At 40.0% G+C, this 19,534-nt stretch overlaps 1 long non-coding RNA gene across 1 annotated transcript in view; it reads right to left on the bottom strand.

Moving 5' to 3' along the window:
• The window catches only part of LOC145720822 (uncharacterized), a 42,045-nt gene extending 23,850 nt beyond the window's left edge, over nt 1-18,195 (bottom strand). The window contains exons 1-2 of the long non-coding RNA XR_014144030.1: nt 18,098-18,195; nt 17,764-17,865 (exon numbers count right to left, since the gene is read on the bottom strand). This is a non-coding gene — a long non-coding RNA (uncharacterized LOC145720822). The remainder of the gene's footprint in view (nt 1-17,763; nt 17,866-18,097) is intronic.
• Nucleotides 18,196-19,534: the final 1,339 nt, after the last annotated feature.

The following is a 19,534-nucleotide window of genomic DNA, read 5'->3' as shown; positions in this document are numbered from 1 at the left end:
CTGTGCACCTTCAGTAAAAACAAGCTAAATAAAAACAAAGATTTTTTAAAAATTGTTTTAAAGAAGAAAAAAAAAGTCTCCCAACAGGTCAGAGTTAAATATAAAACTATTGACTAAAGTGGAGCTGAACATGCATAAGAAATGGTTAACGATGTTTTGTAAGTTCAGCCATGACAGTATTAGTGTAGGAAAAGTCTGCCTTTCAATATTTTGGCAATAGCTTGATAAGAAGCCAACAGGAGTTTTCACAGAGCACCTTAAAAGCCTGTCTTATCCTTGGGGTTTCTTCAGCCAATGAAAGTTTGTCATGATGATGTAATGCTCCTGAGTTGTGTTTCAGCACCGAGTATGTGGTCACCGGATATCATGCCTGAGATATAGGTAAGTTTCTGGATCAAATCTTTCTTTCCAGCCTGTTCCCCTGCTTAAACTAATTTCAGCAGAGATCATTTGGTTCTCATCTAGTTTACTATCTCTGAACAGTTTTTTTTTTAATGTGGGCTAGGGTTATTATAGAATTGTAAAGACAGCTGGTAAACAAAATGATGGGATCTAAGAGTCAGTTTTCCTCTGTCATTAGTATGAAGGCTTTTACTCCTCAGTAATTTATCATCACCTAAGAGGGGAAGAGCAGCAATCAGGGTTATGTTTTATTTGTTAGGAGAGTTCTAGTCATTTAACAAACAAGTTTTACTAGAAAGACATTTTCAGGGAGATGGAAAGATTTCTTTTTAAGGATTCACACTGAACTTGACTTAAATTATTAAGTGAGCCCCAGTGAACTGTAAGCAGGGAACAAAGTTTCAATGTTTATTGTAAATAGAGAATATATATAGATCCTGCCTCCACAGAGGTTAAACCCTACAAGAGAGATAGAGAGATAGCACGCTGTTTTCTATTTTTAATCAAGTCAAAAACAATTTACAAAGGAAAAAAAAAAAACCCTAAAGATTTGATGACCTTTAGTAGCCTGATAGTTATATAAAGTTAAATAGAAAAAATAAATAAATATGAATAAATAAGCTAATTCTGATACATGGATGTGCAGATGCTTTTATATGTAAGCGCCATTTTTAAATTTGGAGTATTTTAAAAATTTGAGCGAGGTAACCAGCACAACCAATGGATATGTACCTCTTTCTTTTCTCTCCATGATACCCTCTGCAGATGTGGAGATTTTTAAGGAACTTTCATTGATACCAGTCAAGCTGTGTATATTCAAGCAACATGAGTTACAGAAAACAATTATGCAGATAATTTAAGAATTTTTTTAAAAATCAAGAATGCTACTGGGAAAAGAGAATGAGTCAGGGGAGGGGCCCGCAGGGAGGGGAGGAGTTTAATAACATGTTACCAATAACACTGATTGAATTATCCAGATGATTAGTCATCTTTCCCTTTCCCTCTGATCATATAGACACAGACTCTGAGAAGAGCATCTCAAGTAAGAGTTGGGGGGAAATTATCTTCAGCAATGAGGAGAAACAGAAAATGTTAAGTGTTATAGATTTTCTAACAGGAGAAATATTTTTTTCTTCTTTTGTAGAACTCGGTATCTGATGGGTGCTGATGCATGTATTCTTTTACTAAAAACTTTGCAACTTTCTAACTTAAAAGCTACTCTGCTCTGCCCTCGACTGAGTTTCTCAACTACACATCACTTTCCACTGCATCTGCATTTACTTTACTTCCAAAGAGTGAGGTCATCTCTCTACCGTACTTCCTAAATGGTTAATAGATGCTCACCCCTTGCATAAAATTATCCTCTTCTCTTTTGTTCCACAGTTAATTCATTTTCCTCTCAAAGCATTTGGTATTACAAAGTAAACCTTATAGAAATTTTTAAAAATGTGTCAGTCAGCATAATATAAACATTACTCACTTTCCTTTTTTTTTTTTTTTAGCCATAATTTTCCATAACATTGCTTTGGTGCAGTACTTGGTACTGACACTTGGGACTTAGATAAAATCTTCTATTTCCATAGCATCCTATGATTTGTTTTTTGCACCATAAATTCTGTACAGGAAGCCAACACGGTCATGAGAAGGGATAAAAGTCCTGTTCTAGAATTGAATGAATGAGTGAGAGGTGCTCTAGAATGACTGATGGAAAGAGTAAACATTTCCAAGAAAAGGAAACGGTATGGATAAGGTGGAGAATGATGAGAACAACAGTTCGGATGACCTGGTTTCTGATACAGGATGCATTTGGCTTTGGGGCCATGGTCTAAGCTGAAATCCCAAGCCTTTATCACAGAGCTTTGGGGTAGCACGTGGTAGCTCATTAGGCTTGGGTTCCCAATTCTCAGAGCACCCAGCTGGAAGCAGAAAGGGTATCCATGTGGATTAAAGCACAGCTCATTAGTCTGCCAGCCAGGCCTTTGGAGAAGCCTAGAAGGAGTCCGCTTGGGGTTCTGCTTGATCTAGGAAACCTCTTTGATCCTTACTCTGTGATGCAATGATGCAGAAAAATTCAGGAATTTTTAAAATTCTTTTTTTTACGAGGAAGATATTGCTTAAGGAAGAACCTTAGGGCATGATCTGAGCACGGATGGGGACCGATAATGCACCCTTGTGATTTATCCTGTGGACAGAACAGGACTTGGAAAAGACAATCCAGGGGGTAGATCTCTTTGTATGCGTAAGGTCAGAAGGTTACAATCCAATTCCAGCTTTTCTGAAATCAGAAGGTTATATCTGTCCAAAAGACAGTCTAGAGGATTTGTAAGTTCACAAAGTCTGGTAACCCAGAAAATAAGATTCTGGTAACCCAGAAAACAAAGTTTCTATCCTTAAAGAACTTTCAGTTTCCCTTGATTTGTTAAGTCTTAAAGAATAGTACTCTGATCCATCAAGCACAGAGAAGTAGAAGTTTGTGGTAAAAGGAGGATGACCACACACCCCAGTGTGCCAAAGATGGTCCCAGCTTATGCCTCTTATCTCGGTATAATTATCAATAGCCCTTCTATTCATTTTCAGAAGGTCCTGGTTTGTCACTCACAAATGATGAACCATTAAAAGAATTTAAATATGAGGTAAAGGAGGATGGTTAATCCAGGCACGAAATTCTGAGGCCCTGACCCAAGGCAGTGGTCTTGGTGATAGGGAGGAGCAAACAGTGTCCATTTCCCCTTTTAGAAACAGTACTCCCACCTCCTCTGGGAGAGTGTCTCCCCTCCCTTTGTGAGGTGTCTCTGTATGTCAGTGAATCAAGAGCCTCCACAGGCCAGGGGATGGGCATGTGACCAATGAGCCAACAGGATACTCTCTCCCGGAACTTCGCCCCTTGGGCAGAACGATGAGATGAGAGAAGGGGAAGCTTGGGCATCACTTAGTGGAGCAGCCGAGCACGGGCAAGCCCAGTAAGCAGGTCCTGCTACAGAGACCCCGCCTCCACCCCCCAAAACCAGCCCCTGTCATCTCTTCAGCCTTCCTCTCACTCTGTGAGTTCCCTGGTAGACTTCCCACAAACATCTTTTTGGTTTACCTTAGCCAGAGTCCCGGTTCTGCCGCTCCCTAGAGGCCACACAGATGATCACTGTTGTCAGTATGCTCCAGGTACATATGGAGGAAAAGCAAGGCGATACGCTCACGAACAAGCACTTTTCTTTTCACGCCGTATCTGAGCCATGATTTTTGTAAGGCAGCTTCATACCACCATCTCCCTCTATCCCTTTCATATAGTTCGTAAGATGCCGTATCTACTTCGCAGCTAATTTTCCTATCATCACGTGTGAATATATACACAGCAACGGAGTTTGCTTTGTTCAAAGGCAATTGTTGGTGTTGAATTTGAAGGTCTGGCATCTGTCGGTGAGAGTCCAAGAGCCCAGGATTTGTTTCCTTACCTCTTGTGGTGGTTCCAGTACTACATGGGGGGGGGGGGGGGGGGGGGTTGCTGCGAAAGCAAAAGGCTAAGACTTAAAACAAACAAAACAAAACCAAAACAGACTCCACACACAGACCTTTCCTGGGAGATTATTTGTCAATGAAATGAATGCGCGTGTGAAACCGGAAGTGTTTATTTTGGTATTGTTCTCCTTTAAGCCATTCGAGGCATGTAGTGATGCCTCTGCGGTTGTAACACAGCTAGAGGGTGCTGAGCAGGGACCTAGCCCAGGCTGAACACACTCGCTTCAGGTGCGGGGTAAGGAAGTGAGGGGGCGGGGGGGCAAAGGGAATACTGGGGAGGGCAAGACCATACCCTGCGATTGGCTGGATTTTGATGCAGCATATACTCTCACGTCCTGAAATATGGTATGCAGGAAGTCTCCACAGATGCACTCTGCTGCAGTTCTTGAAAGGCAGGAACAAATTTAAACTGGGTTTTGTAAAAACAAATGACATCATTCCTGCATACTTTGAAAAGCTGCAGCCCCAATGGAACATTTTCCCATTTTCCCCTTTGCTCTTTATGTGTCTGACTGCAGGGCTTCAGGTTTTTATGCTGCACGTTTAACTGGCTAAATCTTGCAGGGAATAACCTTTCATCACTTGGCTCTAAAAATAATAAAATCCAAGAAGAAAATATAGAGGCATGTAAAAGTTCATTTAAACTCACGTTTAATCTCCATGTGGCTGTTATCTAGAGACATGACAGCACATGGGAAGAATTCTAGTGATTTGAAAGAAACAATAACAAAATGCTGTATTAGGGACTGTCATCATGGAAATTATGGCACTGATTTATTTTGGGTGGCCTTCATTGTACAGTGCTCAGCACTGCTGGTGGGGAGGACGAGGATTTCCATTTAGGGATTTTTCTGGGTTTGCATTGTTAGCTGCAAAAGTAATCAGGGATCTGTTGTAGTTAAGATGGTCAGTGAAGAGCTGTATTGAAATAGTGTTCAAGATGTGCTGTTCCTCACTGTAGAATTCCACAAAATAGAAAAGATATGTGAATCTGAAAGTTTTTTTTTTTTTAATGCAGCAGATCTAGCTGACTTTCAAAATGTTGTCTAAAAAGCTAGACACCTGGAAATGAAATATTGAATCTTGGACCTATCGAAATGTGATGGAAGTATTCTCATTAAGAAAACATTTGTTTAAGCACTGTCCTTAGTCAAAGGATGTCCCAGGAAGTTCCCTATTTGTCGATGTCAGTCCTGTATAAGCAACTGCATGGACACATACAGTGACAGCCCACCAAGGCTCAAAGCCTACCTGGTTTTCTCAGTCCCATCCCTGAATCCCAGACCTAACTGTTCACCTTCCTAAAACCAGTTTCCACACCTAATTCTGGAAGCTGCTTTTCTTTACTGAATGGACTATGAAAATCTTTTCAGTTTAATATTCTTCAACATTATTATTAGATGGCAAACAAAAATGAATTTCAAATCACAAGGATGAATTTTATATGAAGAAATATATTGGGTATCTTCTGAACTGAAGTATGCACCTAAAACCATACACCCTTAAAATTCTCAGTGACATATTCAGGAAACAGAGGCAAGATGATGCCTGCCTTTCTGTCTGAAACTAGCCCAGAGATAATCTTAAGGAGAAATGAAGAAACCAGTCCATATGCCCATCCTTGTCCTCCCCCCTAAACATTAATTTTACATCTCTGGTTCTGCATAGTTCCTTTGATCTTCAAATCCTGGAGGTCATCTTTGAAAACCCCACTTTTGTTCATGCCATTATGAATTAAATACTGGCTACTGCGTAGACCCAAAGAAAGTCATATGCCAGCAATCGAGAATAATATCTAAAATAAATGGAGATACATTTACTAGTTAAGAAGTACAAGGCACTGGATTAGATAAACAAGTCTTTGTTATCAAGGATGAGACCATTGGTTTATTTTCATTGCCCTCCTCTTCAAAATTGCCCTCTCATTCTGAAGGAAAATTTTTAAAATATTTTTCTGGATGATTTTCTCCATTCTATTATCTGAAATTGTTTCCACTTGGAAAAGATGCCCAGCTAGATCTTCTTATGGAACTAAACATGATTTCCTCTTGTTATAACCACTTTTTTTCCATTAGAAACACTTTTTACATGTGGGAAGCATGCTTTATACTTCCCAGTTTGGGAAAAGAAGAGAGAACTTCCCAGCACCTCCTTCTGAACTTCCAGCCTCTCTTCTTTCTTACTTTGTCTTTTACCTCCCTGAACTGTTGGAGCTGAGGAAACAGAAATAGAAGCTTGGGGCTGGAGTGGTTGCTTGGACCCTTCCTTGAACCTTAAAAATTAAAAAAAAAATTTTTTTTAAGAAGTAGAAAAGAGGAACACTGTATAACAATTTCTAAGTTCTACTCACTCTGCTTTGAATTCTTCCCATGGCATGCACATGTTGAATGTTTTACACCAAAACTGTCTATGGAATTTTCTTTCAAAAAATATCTTACAACATTTAAAACTTTGAGTTTAATTAAAAAAAAAATAGGAGGGGAGTATTAGGAGATGTAAAGGAACCTAAATTTAATTATCTTTTGCTGATAATTGCTGTGTAACTTAAGACAAGTTTATGTTATTGTAAAAATGCAATGGAAATTCTACCATTAATTAAATTTGCCCAAAATTTGGTAGAAACGAATCCCATAATACTGACATAACTGTATGTATCCACTCCAGTTTATGTGGCAAGCAAATAAAAAGGTGTTGTGAAAGGCATGCATGGGATGCAAGGACAGCAAAGCACAAGCCCAATCACATTGCCCTTCTGCTGAGAACTTTCTGATGGCTTCCCATTTCTTTCAGAGAAAGCCCAATACCCTTGCAGAGATCAAGGATCTGCACTCTGCTCCTTCCTGCCTGACCACAACTTCTCCCCTCTCACCTTACTTGCTCAGTTTCAGCCACACTGAACTCCTTACTGTTTATTAGACAGTCCAAACATATGTCAACTTCAGAACCTTCGCAGAAACAAATTCCTGTGCCTGGAACAATGTCCCTCTAGATGGACATGTGCTAGCTCATGTGTTTCCTCCAGATCTCTGCTCAAAGGCCACGGTTTCAGGGAGGCCTTCCCTGACCACAGTATATAAAATAGCAGCCTCCTCTATCACTCATCATTACTCGCTACTTCCAATATCGTTGATCCCCTGTAGCCCTCTTTACTTTTTCCAGAGCACATATAAACATCTGACATTCTCTGTATTTTGTTGACTTGTTTATTGTCTGCCTTCCCCCAGTGGAAGGAAAGCTCCATTAGGGCATGGGCTTGGCTTTGTCCCCCTGTGTCTACAACAATACCCATCACAAAGAAGGGGCTCAGTGAATATGTGTTGAATAAATGAATGAAGAATTAATGAATGTCTGATTCTTAAATCATAACATAATTCCGTATCTCTAAGACCTCTTTATTTGTGTCTTCATAGAAAAATTACACTTCTCTTTGTTCCTGAATCTTACATCACTGAAGTTGTAATTAGACATATTTAACATTAAAATATAAACCCAAAGTTTTTTTCATATTGAAAAGTATACATTAATATCAGTGACCCTCTTTCAAATATGATCCTATATACTGCCTTCTCTCTTCTGCCCTTGCTTAAAAATTAACTAAAATAGTAGTGCTCACTGGTTTTTCCGGTGACCCCTTACATAATAATTTCCTTAATTGGTTTCAATCTGTGTTTCATTCGGCTCCAGCACAGAAAGCTCTCCTACACCTTCTCTTCATTCTTAATGTTTTCCTCATTCTTGTCTGTCTCCCTGGAGCCCTTGAAACCATGAACTTTCAATTAATTTTTTAAATTTTTCTAATTTCCGTTTGCAATGGTCTTACCCTTACCCATTACATTGCCTTCTCTTTCCCTGCTGGAAACCCTGCTCTGTGAGGTTACTCCAACTGTAATCTTTGGACAAATACAGTGGACTGAGTGGACCCTCATGAAAGTGAATTCTCATGAAACAATGAGCAAAGGAATCCCTGATTTGGATGAGTCATGTAAGAGATGTGCTTCGAAAGAAGCTGGCTTGTTCCCTTCCTTAACAATAATAGGTTTTGAAGCAGAAGTATGTTTAAATACAGAGTTAAGGGTTAACCTGTTTTTTTCCTGTGTTTCTACATTTTTTATGGTTTTTTACTCTTGTGCATAAAACTCTTTTTTTTTTAAAGATTTTATTTATTTATTTGAGAGAGAGAGCACATGAGAGGGGGGAGGGTCAGAGGGAGAAGCAGACTCCCCGCTGAGCAGGGAGCCCGATGTGGGACTCGATCCAGGGACTCCAGGATCATGACCCGAGCCGAAGGCAGTCGCTTAACCAACTGAGCCACCCAGGTGCCCAAAACTCTTTTTTTTATAGAGCTCTAAACTTTAAAAGATAGGACATTATATTTTCCATCTTCTACAATTTCACAAACTACCACTTGCTGGTAAAATCCTGCCATGTTAGCTTCTCTTCTTTTTCCCTATTCCTAACTCCCATATGGATCCGAGATCTGAACATAAGCATTGCCATCCAATAGAACTTTCTGCAATGATGGCAATGTCTTAGAGCTGAACTGTTCAATACAGTAACCACTAGCACATGTGGCTATTGAGTGTTTGAAACCTGACTAATGCAATGGAGGAACTGAATTGTTAATTTTCAGAAGGGCATCTTTAATGAAGATAAGTTTCCCGCACCAAAAATGGAAAGAGTAGATGAACTCAGTCTACACCTACGTGTAGTCTACATCTATATCCAAAGCTCATATCCTTATCTTCTCTTGGTCACACACTTTATTATTCCCAGTGTTTTTCAGGAAAATTCCCTAGAAAAGTAAAACTGGAAAAGTACTTTGACAGTCAACGCTCAGGGTCTATAGTGAGAGAGGAACGTTTGTGAATATTATAATGAAACTAGGGCTCTGTGTTAACTTTGGGTTTAGAATCTTGTACAGCGACTCTGCTACTACAATAGTAGAATATACTTAATTTTGTTACTTTTGCCCACACTGCAAGGCACTTTTAGGTCATGATTTCCAGATGGTAAGATTCAGAATGGAAAGAGAAAGTGACCTAGAGACCTTGATAACCTGACTTCTGAAATACCAGTGTTTGATTACATAGAATCTAAATTGTCCCATTTCTGTCAATGCACTATTACCTGTGATAATTTGACATTAGTTGAAATTGAACAGTGTTCTTAGCAATACTGTGGGGAAAATATGAAATTTCAGTCTTCTCCAAATGAATCCACTTGGCTTAAAATGTGTTTATGATACTATAGAGGATTCCTTTGATTCTTAAATTTTTCCATCTTTATAATTATAGAAATTGCTCTATATCATGGGTGTTACCAAAGTTTAACATATCTTTGCTTCTTTGTATGTTTATATAGGACTCCTCTCTTTAATTTTGCTTAATCTGAGTACAGTTGGCACACAATGCTACATTAGCTTCATGTGTACAACTTAGTGATTTAACAAGTTTATACATTATGCTATTGTCACCACAAGTGTAGCTACCATCTGTCACCACACAGCGCTATTACAATATCATCGACTGTATTTCCTATGCTGTGCCTTTTACTCTCATGGTTTATTCATTCCATAACTGGAAGCCTGTAACTCCCACTCCCCCTTTACCCATTTTGCCCAACCCCCTCCTTTGGCAACTATCAGTTTGTTCTCTGTATTTATAGGTCTGATTCTGCTTTTTATTTGTTTATTCGATTGTAGTTTTGTTTTATTTTTTTAGATTCCACCCATGAGTGGAATAATGTGGTACTGGTCTTTCTCACTCTGACTTATTTCACTTAGCATAATACCGTCTAGGTCCATCCATGTTGTCTTAAATGGCACAATTTCATCCTTTTAATGGCTGTATAATATTCCTGTGTGTGTGTGTGTGTGTGTGTGTGTGTGTGTGTGTGTGTGTGTGTGTGTGTACATACAACATTTTCCTTATCCATTCATCTATTGATGGACACTTAGGTTGCTTCCATGTCTAGGCTATTGTAAATAATACAGCAATAAACATAGGGGTGCATATATCTTTTTGAATTAGTGTTTTCATTTTCTTTCAGTAAATACCCAATTGTAGGACTCTTTTTTTATTACTCTCTAGACATCATGTCTTCATAGAGTTGCTCCAATGGTGCCACATCATTGAGTAGGATGTTAACCTATAGCCAGACAAAATATGTCAAAGGCCTAGGGGGAAAAATCTCTTACCCACAGCTCCACAGGGTTTATTCTGCAGAACACTAGTTTTGAGATACTCCCTGACCTGAACAAAACAAATTGAAAAGACGGAAACTACATTATCCCAGGAAAATTAGAATACACATTGACATATTAAAGATTCTGAGAAGTCCAGTAGCAAAGAAACCTGTTGACTTTTTTTTTTTTTTTTTAGATTCGGTGTTTCTTTGTTAATTTGGCCTTAGAACACTTTATTTTCTCACCTGACATCTCTGAATAGCCCATGGAACTAATGTTCCAGAGAATACACTTTGAGAAATCCTGTTTCAGTATTAGGATATTCCTAGGTATCATTTTCTTGTTTCCAAATATTCTGGTGTATACCAGGTCTAGATACATTCAGCAGACTCGGAAACCATATTGATTCTACAGACTCTAGCTTTGAGAGGGTTTCCAAGAGGTCAGTAAAACAGATGATAGTTGATAGATGATAGATTGATAGATGATAGATAGATAGATAGATAGATAGATAGATAGATAGATGATAGATGATAGATAAAGTTTCACCGTGTAATACAAGAGTCCCCACTGAGAACTTCTCTAACAGTTTGTAGTTGCTTTGCCAAGAGGCTTCAAACATATTGGGAATCACAATTGCTCATCAAGTTAGAAATTTATCATTAATTGCAGATGCAATTAGCTTTATGATGATTCCTTGTAAGTAGGCTCTTGTAGACAAGATTTCCCCCACTGAAAATACCTGGAGGGTCTGTTACAAATAGCAGTTCCCAGGACCAGATAACACAGAGTAGTTTTCATGATTTGCCTTAGTTTTAGCTTGATTTCTTTGAGACTACAGGAATGAACACTCCTACATGACTTAGTTAAGGAAATTATCTGTGTAAGGACTGCGCATGAAACTACCGTGTGCTGAAAATGAAAAGTATCTCTAAAAGTGAGAAAAGCATCATTAAGATAGTCTTCCCTCAGGAACAACACTACTTAGTATCTTCTCCCAAACAAATAATAAGTAAAAAGGAAAGGATTTACATGGTGTCCAGATTTCAGAATTTTACAGTTCTGAGATATTTTTTATCTACCTAATAACTACTATCTCCAAACCACTTTAATATGTGAGTCTCACAGAGAGTGCCTTTATCTGCTTCACGGATTCTTCCCTAGTAAAGACCTCTCGCCGTGCTTTTAATCTATATTCAAGAAATTGAAATCAGGCAATGGCAGTGAATTGCGTGAGATAATACTGTATAGAAGATGAACTTTGGAGTCAGAAAGACATAGGTTCACCAATCCTGACTCTAACAATCATAAGCTGTGTAACCATGGGAGGCTATTTAACTTTTCTGAATGTCATTTTCTCCATCCATGAAATGGGTGATTTGGCACCTACAACAAAAGATAGTTAAGGGAATCGGATGAGATAGTGTATGTAAAGCATTTAGAACAGAGCCTCGAAAATAGTAAAATGTATCCCAAAATGGGGATTATTACTCTAAGCTGTTATTTCGGTCTAGGAAAACTTTCCGAATTATTTTTCTTTATATATAGTTTCTAGAAAATAATATTCAAACATCCATTTTTTAAGCTACATATCCCATGGATTTTATTCCTTTATTCAACAAATGCTCTGGTCACTAAAGTTCAGGAAATAAGACAAAGTCCTGAGCTGTGGTACAAATGATAGCCACACATCACAGCAAGTATACTATGAGAGAGGCGTGATCACAGTGGTGTGGGAAGACAAGAAGGGAGTAACAAATTCTGCCCGAGTGTGGCTTGGTCTTTTTAGGGAAGAAAGCAGAGGATTTGTGCCCTGAAAGACCAAGGGAATTTGCCTGGTGGAGGAGAACGGAAGGGTCTTTCAGCAGATATATTAGGAAATGAGATGTCCAGTGGGGCTAGATGTCCATATGTAGTTTAGGGAGGAAAGACAAGAAAAACAGAGTTCAAGAGTATCTGTATAAGATGTTGGAGAAGCCAAAATTGGTCAGGCTGGAAAGAAAGGGGAGAAAAAAGTAATTAAGTTATTACACATCTACTATGGTTGACATCTTACCAGATGCTTTATCTACACCTTGGCATCTAAATCAAATGAAAACACTCTGAGACATGTAGTATTATCTCTGTTGTGCAGGTGAGGAAAGAGTGGCTCTCAGAAGTTAAATAAGTTGCCCAAAGTTACATAAAAAGAAAGTGAAAGAACTTGGCTTCCAGCCCAGGTTTGTCAGATGACAGGGGCCAATGCCAACCTCTATTTTAAGCAAGGGGAACCAGCAGGGGTCTTCAATCAAGGAAGTAATCTCATCAAAAAAAAATTTTGAAAAGAAAGTATGGTGACAGAATATAAAATGATGGGCTGGACGGAGATAAGTCTGAGGATTGGGAGATAAATTCGAAGTTATCACAGCTTGGAGGGAGAGAAATGAAGAAGGACACAGAGAGCCAGCCCATGTGCAGGTGGAGAGAGAAACAGTTCTTAGAGAGACTCAGAGAGGCTTGGGTACCAATTGGATGTGAATATACCTCAGAATAAAATCTCTGAGCCCAGACATGATAGAATGTATGTGAGGGAGAAATGTGGGCTTCATTAAAATTCATTAAAATATTTATGTTAATTTGGAAGAGCAGAACCAAACACGTGGCATTGTGTCATCTAAACCTGTGCTACTCAGAGTATGGTCCACGACCAGCACGTAGATGTACCCAGGAAATGACAAATTTCATGCCCTACTCAGGACATTTTAAAACAATCTGCATTTTAATGAATCTCTAGGTCAAAGAAAAACTAACGTAGGAAAACTAAAATTGAGGGTAATAGAGGAGGAAGGTGTCAGAGAGGATAGGCAATTTTCTATAATCTATAATTTTTACAATCTATAATCTCTCAAAAGCATTCTGGTTAGCAATGATTTTATTTCATATTACTTTTATTATGGTAAGAAGTTTCTAGAAGAAGCAGCGACAGGTGCTGACATAGCCAAGATGTAAAAGGCAGATGCTCCTTCAAATTCAGTACTTTATAAAAGACTGCCAAATCCAAGCTGTAACCGAATGATTAGGTAGCATTTGATCTGCTTATTTGGAATGTCAGCAGGGCTAATGCTTACATAAGCTCTATGCTGTCTCATAATGTCCTTCAGTTACCAGGAAAATAGAAATCCAGAAGAAAGTCTACTTTATCATCATGATTGCCTGAGAAGGGGACAGAACAGAAAGATCTTAAAATATTTTCTGAACATTCAATTGGTTCATTCAATACATATGTGTACTAATGTGTGTGTAGGTATGTAATGTCTTGAACACTGTCCTGAATTTTACTATTCTGCTCTCTAATTGCTATTGATCCAAAGTCCCAAGATTGTACCCAACAATTCATGAGAATCAGAGCCAACACAAGTAGGTTTGTAGGAGTCTGTAGGGGAAAAACAATGATAGACCTCAGAAAGGCTATACCAACTAAACTCTTCACCTGAGGTTTGCCCTCAGATCTCTTCTAGACCACTGGCCCACTGATTTGTACCAGACTAGCCCCCCCGCCATTTCATCTACCCTAATGAGCACTGACATCCTTTGCATAAAGAATACCAGGGCTATATATTCTCATTGTCTTATAACTTGATCCTTTAGATGTCATGGGGAAATTGAGATACTTTTTCTTGGCTCAGTAGGAAAATGTATACATCTTAAACTGTGTTATGAGGCAGTGGTGTTCAGATCCCCTCTCTGGTCAGAACACCCACATTCCTGTGATGGCAGTGTCCTGAAGAGCTTATGGTTCCCATTGCTGTTTTCATCACCATCATTATTCATTAACAAAGAGTTTTGAGAGCCTGCTATGCCCAAGCACTGTACTAGGCTTTGGGGCACATAGGGGAACAAAGCCACTGCTCACATGAACCTGACATTCAAGTGAGCAAAATAGATAATGAACAAATAAAAAATACAACCATAAAGTAACATCTAGTAGTGATAAGTGGCAATAAAAAAACATAGCATGATGTACTGGGAAAGAGCCATAGGGATGCTGTTAAGTCAGATTTCTACTGGGAGGTGATCTCTAAGCTGAGATCTGGGTCAAGAGGTTAGACCTGGGAGAACAGTTGCAGGCAAGAGGACCTGCAAAGGCAAAGCCTTTTGGGCGAAGCCCATTAGGAATGTTTGGGACATGTCAAGAAGGTCAACACAACTGGGGCAGAGTGAGAATGAGGAAGAGTAAAAGGAAATGGTCAGCCTGATGCCAGACCATGCAGGTCCTCGAAGGACCTCGAGGGTCACAATAAGGTCACAACATCAAACAAACAAATCTTTCATTTACTGAGACAGGCACTTCACTAATAAAAAATATACATTTCTCAGTCTGATCCTCACAATAATCCTGTATATGGCTATCATCATTATCCCTCAAGAAGACTGAAATTTGGAGAGATTAATTAATATGACCAAGGTTCTGTACACACCTATCCTTTCTCATCCCATCCTTCCACCTAAGAACTCTTTCTAGTCTCTTACTGCCCGTTAAAATCTGGCTGTTTCTTTCCAACTATACATTCTGCTTCACCAACTGACCATGGATGGCTAGATTCTGTCCTCTAAGTCTTGGAGGACCTGACTTTGCCCACTTGCCACCTTAGGTTAGAACACCAACACTTGTTTCTGGCCCCCAACCACACTAGTATCTCCTGCTGACCAGACTGTTTCTTACGGTTCTTCAGTGGGCTGAATAATTCCGAACTCATGCACAACTGATTTATCTGTCATCCTCACTACAAGGTAGTATCGTTTTCAAATCTGTTTGCAGGAGTTTCCTCAGAAAAATGCTGGAATTTGAGAAATCTGAAGCATACATTTTAATGACGTGAAAACCTAATTTAAAAAGTAAAATCTATTTAGGACAAAAATAAACCGGATAACTTTTCTTTCCTCTAATGCCTTCTGTCCTACAAACTAGTACATTTTAGAGCTAGTTCTTTTTAAGAAAGTTCTGCTCAATGGGGCAATAAGTTGTCGAATAAATGGAATAATTTTGTTTTCCATTAAGCCTTGGATGACAATATTTAGCTTAGCATAATCATTGTATGAACACTTTAATGAAAGTTCTGTTCAGGTGGGTTTTTTTTAAAACAAAAATCAGACTTTTCTTATGCTGCTTTTATACTGCAAATGGACCTATTATCGGAGGGCATGTAAGTCAGCTCTAAACTATCACAGGCTTTTTTTTTTTTTTTTAACTTGTTTTCAGGATAACAGTGTTTAAAATCCTCTCCAACAATTTGTTGGATTAATATATTCTCCAGCAATTTGTTGAACTGCAGGAGCTGAAAAAATTCTGGGCTTGTAAAGAAACTGCAGTGTCTAAAACTCTCCAGAAGCCCTCAGAATGACAGGGCTCTTGACCAATAAAACGTGAGATTCAAGGAACACATTGTCACAACTCAGCAAATAATAAGGAGCAGGTATAAGTATGACATCACTGAAAAGCCTTCTCATTGGCGGTTCCACTTTGTACTGGTTACTGTTCTATTTGTGGAAGCAGCAGCTTATTCAAATTAACCTTTTCATGCAGAGGGGAGGAGGAAGGTGGTGAGTAATACACTGCAGTCTTTTCCCTGAAGGTGATGTGCTCAAATTCGCTTTACATTGCCTTTGAGCAGGCAAAATAAAAATAAATTCAGCTGTGGCGGTGTTTCACAGGGATAATAGCTGCTTGAATTAGATCAGGTCAGTGAAAAGGAATGGAATAGAAGCTGTTGCAGAGTTAAAACAAATTTCCGAATTTTCTCTTTGCTTTTATTCCCACCCACCCCACCCCAACCCCTGACCACCACCCCCTTATTATTTCTCCATGCCTCATTCTTGGATTCAATTGCTGTATAGATCAGACTCGGTATCCCTCCAATCAGCCATTGGAGGGAGGAATTTCTTTGAACACTAACACCTCTTCCCTGTGCCATCTAGGGGTCTAGCAGACAGGTCAGATTAACGGATGGTTTTCTGGCATTGTACAAATACTCAGGAGTCTGAAGCTGATGAGATAATTTAATCACATTTACTGTAGTCTGTGAGGAACTGTCATTCTCTATCCTGTTACTGTTATATAATATAGGGCCTCCAGCTACATCAACGATACACAGGAGAGCCCACTCATTTTTAACTCTTAGTCCTTGGCTTTAACTTAGGAGAGCTCCAATGGAGGGGGCCGTTCATGTATCTATTCCCTCTCTAGGTTGGCTCCTGGTACTTTGCACAACTTTGCTTAAATAAAGTGCTTTGGTCTTTGGCCTTATGTGATTTTATGTCTTCAAATTTCAGTCTCACTCGCTCTTGTCATCTGCAAAGATCATTCAGGATATAAACCATGTAAAACTTTTGAATCCAGCTTTAAAGAAATTGGTTTTAGTCCATTTCTCATTTCCACTATTTATATTTTATTCCCTTCCCTCTTCACCTCCTCCTTCCTACCTCAATATGCCTCTCCTTGTCAAAGACCAAAAAAAAAAAAAAAAAAAGTGGCAAAAGTCTACAGAAAATTGACAATAAGTCTATTATCTCTGCCACAATATGGGGTGTCTTAGTCTGTTTGGGCTCCTATAACAAAATGCCACAGACTGGGTGGCTTATAAACAACAGAAATTTATTTTGCACTAGATGTCTGAGACCAGGGTGAGGTGAGCGTCCTCTTCAGGTGCAGATTTCTCCTTGTAGTCTCACATGGAGGAAGGAGCTAGGGTGCTCAGCAAGGTCTCTTTTATAAGGGCACAAATCCTAATTATCAGGGCTCCCCCCTCATGACTTAATTCCCTTCCAAAGACCCCACCTCCTCATACCATCATCTCTGGGGGTTAGGATTTCAACGTATGAATTTGGAGGGGACACAAACATTCAGACCTTATCATGGGGTTAGGCAGAAATGGCTATATTTGCAGTCAGAAACAAGTCATTCCATGCAAAGAGCTAGCTATCTTTGCTCCAAACTCAGGACTCCTTGCTGCACCTCTACTATGTGTCCTTAAGAGCTGTTCACCTCTGAGATCTTAGTGCTACTTCACTAAGAATATCAATAATCTTGTCATCAAACGTTAAGGACATTGTCACCAGAATGACACTCCATGTTACTTTCCCATTTGGTCTCTTTTGACTTGTTTTGCCTCTCCATCTTACAGTTCCTTTAAATTTATCCAGGTGTTGTAGCTGTTACTGGGTTCCGAGCAAAACGATACAGATTCAGAAAACAGTGGCTGTGGGAGGAAGGTTAAGGGCACTAGGTTTTCATCACCCCCGAATAAAATAGTGCAGGAGGAGGTGAAAGGAAGAGGAGGAACTCTGGCAAGCTCTCTGGCCGGTGGGGAGCCGGTGTGTGCTGGGGTGATGAGCAAAACCGAAGCAGGGAGGACGAGGCCTAGGCTGCCCGCATCAATGCCACACGCACGACCTGGCCCTGCCCAAACCCTGCCAGCTTTCTGCCAGGAATCACCCAACTGCTCAGCTCTTTCACGGATAGCTGCCGAAATCCCAGGAACCAGGTGTCTGGCGCAGTTTTTAGCACAGCTCTCTGTATGTCGCCGAAACCCACCAGTCTGGCGTGCCCAGCTTTCCATATTTTGACTTGTTGCAATTTTCCCTGCCTAAGCCCAGCCCTTCCTTTGAAATGAGACTGTTCCGTGGCCTACCTTGGCAAACGGCTCCTGGAGAGGAGCTCAGAGGTTGCCGACTTGACCTGGAGCACCGGGCACTTTCAGCTCATTATGCCTGAATGCTGCATTGTTCCTGTGCTGAATGAAGTTTTAGAAAATGACTTTCAGATGTTAGATTCCCATTCTGGTGCTGTTTTTCCCCCTTGCCGTTTATAATCTCATAAAACTCATCATCTTTGTTTGCTCTGGACAAAAATGAAGAGACTCGTAAACTAGCATCCTAGATGAGAGGGACTGATACCAATTTGAAATGCTTCAGCTTCAGAACACTACCAAAATAATTTAATTATTGCCCTTTCACTGTACATACCTTTTTTAGTTTGTCAGTTTGCTTCTTTTGCTGGAGCTCTCTAACCGTTGGATTATTTTAGGCAGTGCCCGAAAATGACCGTGACCCTCTTTATCTGAACTCCGATCAGAAAGCCGCCTAGTGTTCCTCAGGTTTTTTTCTTTTGTCCCCCCCACCCACCACTCCCACCCCCACCCCCCCCCCCGCCACCCTTTAAACCAGAAAAGTAGCTGCTGAAAGCAGAACAGTTGCCATGGCAACCTCTTGGCAGCTTCCTCCGAGGCGAGTAACAGTGCTGATTTCCCGAGGAGGGCTGGGTGGGAGGGGGTGGAGCTCTGAGGAGGTAAAGGAAGGTTACTGTGCACTTAGTTAATATGCAAAACCACTTACGCAGTGCTGGATGCGCAGTGAGTAAGTGCAAACAAAGCCATGCTTGATCAGCTAACACGGACTTTACACACTAGTTGATCTGTCCAAGGATGCAGATGTTGGCTCAGAAAGAAATTTTGCAGTTGGACAGTAAAGGACACAAGAGGTAATACTACAAGAGGTTAAACACTATTTTTGTAATGGTTGGTGAATATGGACAAAATAAACAGAAGCTGAGGTGTAATTTGCCTTGCTCCTCTTTTGCTTTGTTCAAGGAAAAATACAGCAATCTAAATCACAGGGATGGTGTTTTCTCTGAAATTCTAACATACTGAAGTTCAAGTTTGCATCAATTAAACTCTATGTAAGATAAACCAATATGTTCAGATATAAGCAAGTATAGCATAATTTGGTTTGTGCTTAAACAAAACATACGGCTCAAGTAGCATCTTTCACCTTGGAGTTTTCAGACAAAGAAGCAGCTTAGAGTAACTTGGGGCTGGGAGTGGGGGCGGATGCTGTTGGATCTCTTTTTTCTCTCTCTCTCGCTGGCCCTCTCTCTCTCCCTCCAACTTTGATAAATCCTCGTTTGTTTCCTGGGGGCTAGACAGGGTGGACGTCAATCCCCAAGAGAATACTGGGGAGACTCTGGTGCAGAGTTTTTCTGGCAGAGGTCACCTGCATGAGAAATGAGCAGCCTGGCTGCAAGCTGAGGAGGCGGCCGCCAGCCCCCTACCCCAGGGCCTGCAGACTTGCATGTTAAAGAAGAGGCCAGCTGATGGAAAGCCTGCAGCAGTGAGCTGAGGTCTGCCCAGCAGGTGTCACTAGGGATTTAAAGCTTACCAGACCTTTGGGATAAGGCCTAGGAAAGAGCCGAGTAATGATTAATAAAGCTTACTTTAAAATATTTTTGAGAGGTTATATGTGAAATAATTCCAAGGAGTTCGCCTTCCGAGGGAAGTTAAAATGATAGCTACAGCTTGGTGTAGATGATTTCTGGGCCATTCTCTCCAAGGCTGTATCTCCATTTCTGAGTCCCCATTCCAAAAACCAGATGTGGACATAAAACTCTCAGAAGGCACACTGAAT

Source organism: Leptonychotes weddellii, chromosome 3 (assembly GCF_054177405.1).
Source record: "Leptonychotes weddellii isolate Sample4059 chromosome 3, ASM5417740v2, whole genome shotgun sequence".
Classification (NCBI taxonomy): domain Eukaryota; kingdom Metazoa; phylum Chordata; class Mammalia; order Carnivora; family Phocidae; genus Leptonychotes; species Leptonychotes weddellii.
Note: the sequence above shows the minus strand (reverse complement) of the source record. Positions and strands in the feature narration are given on the sequence as shown.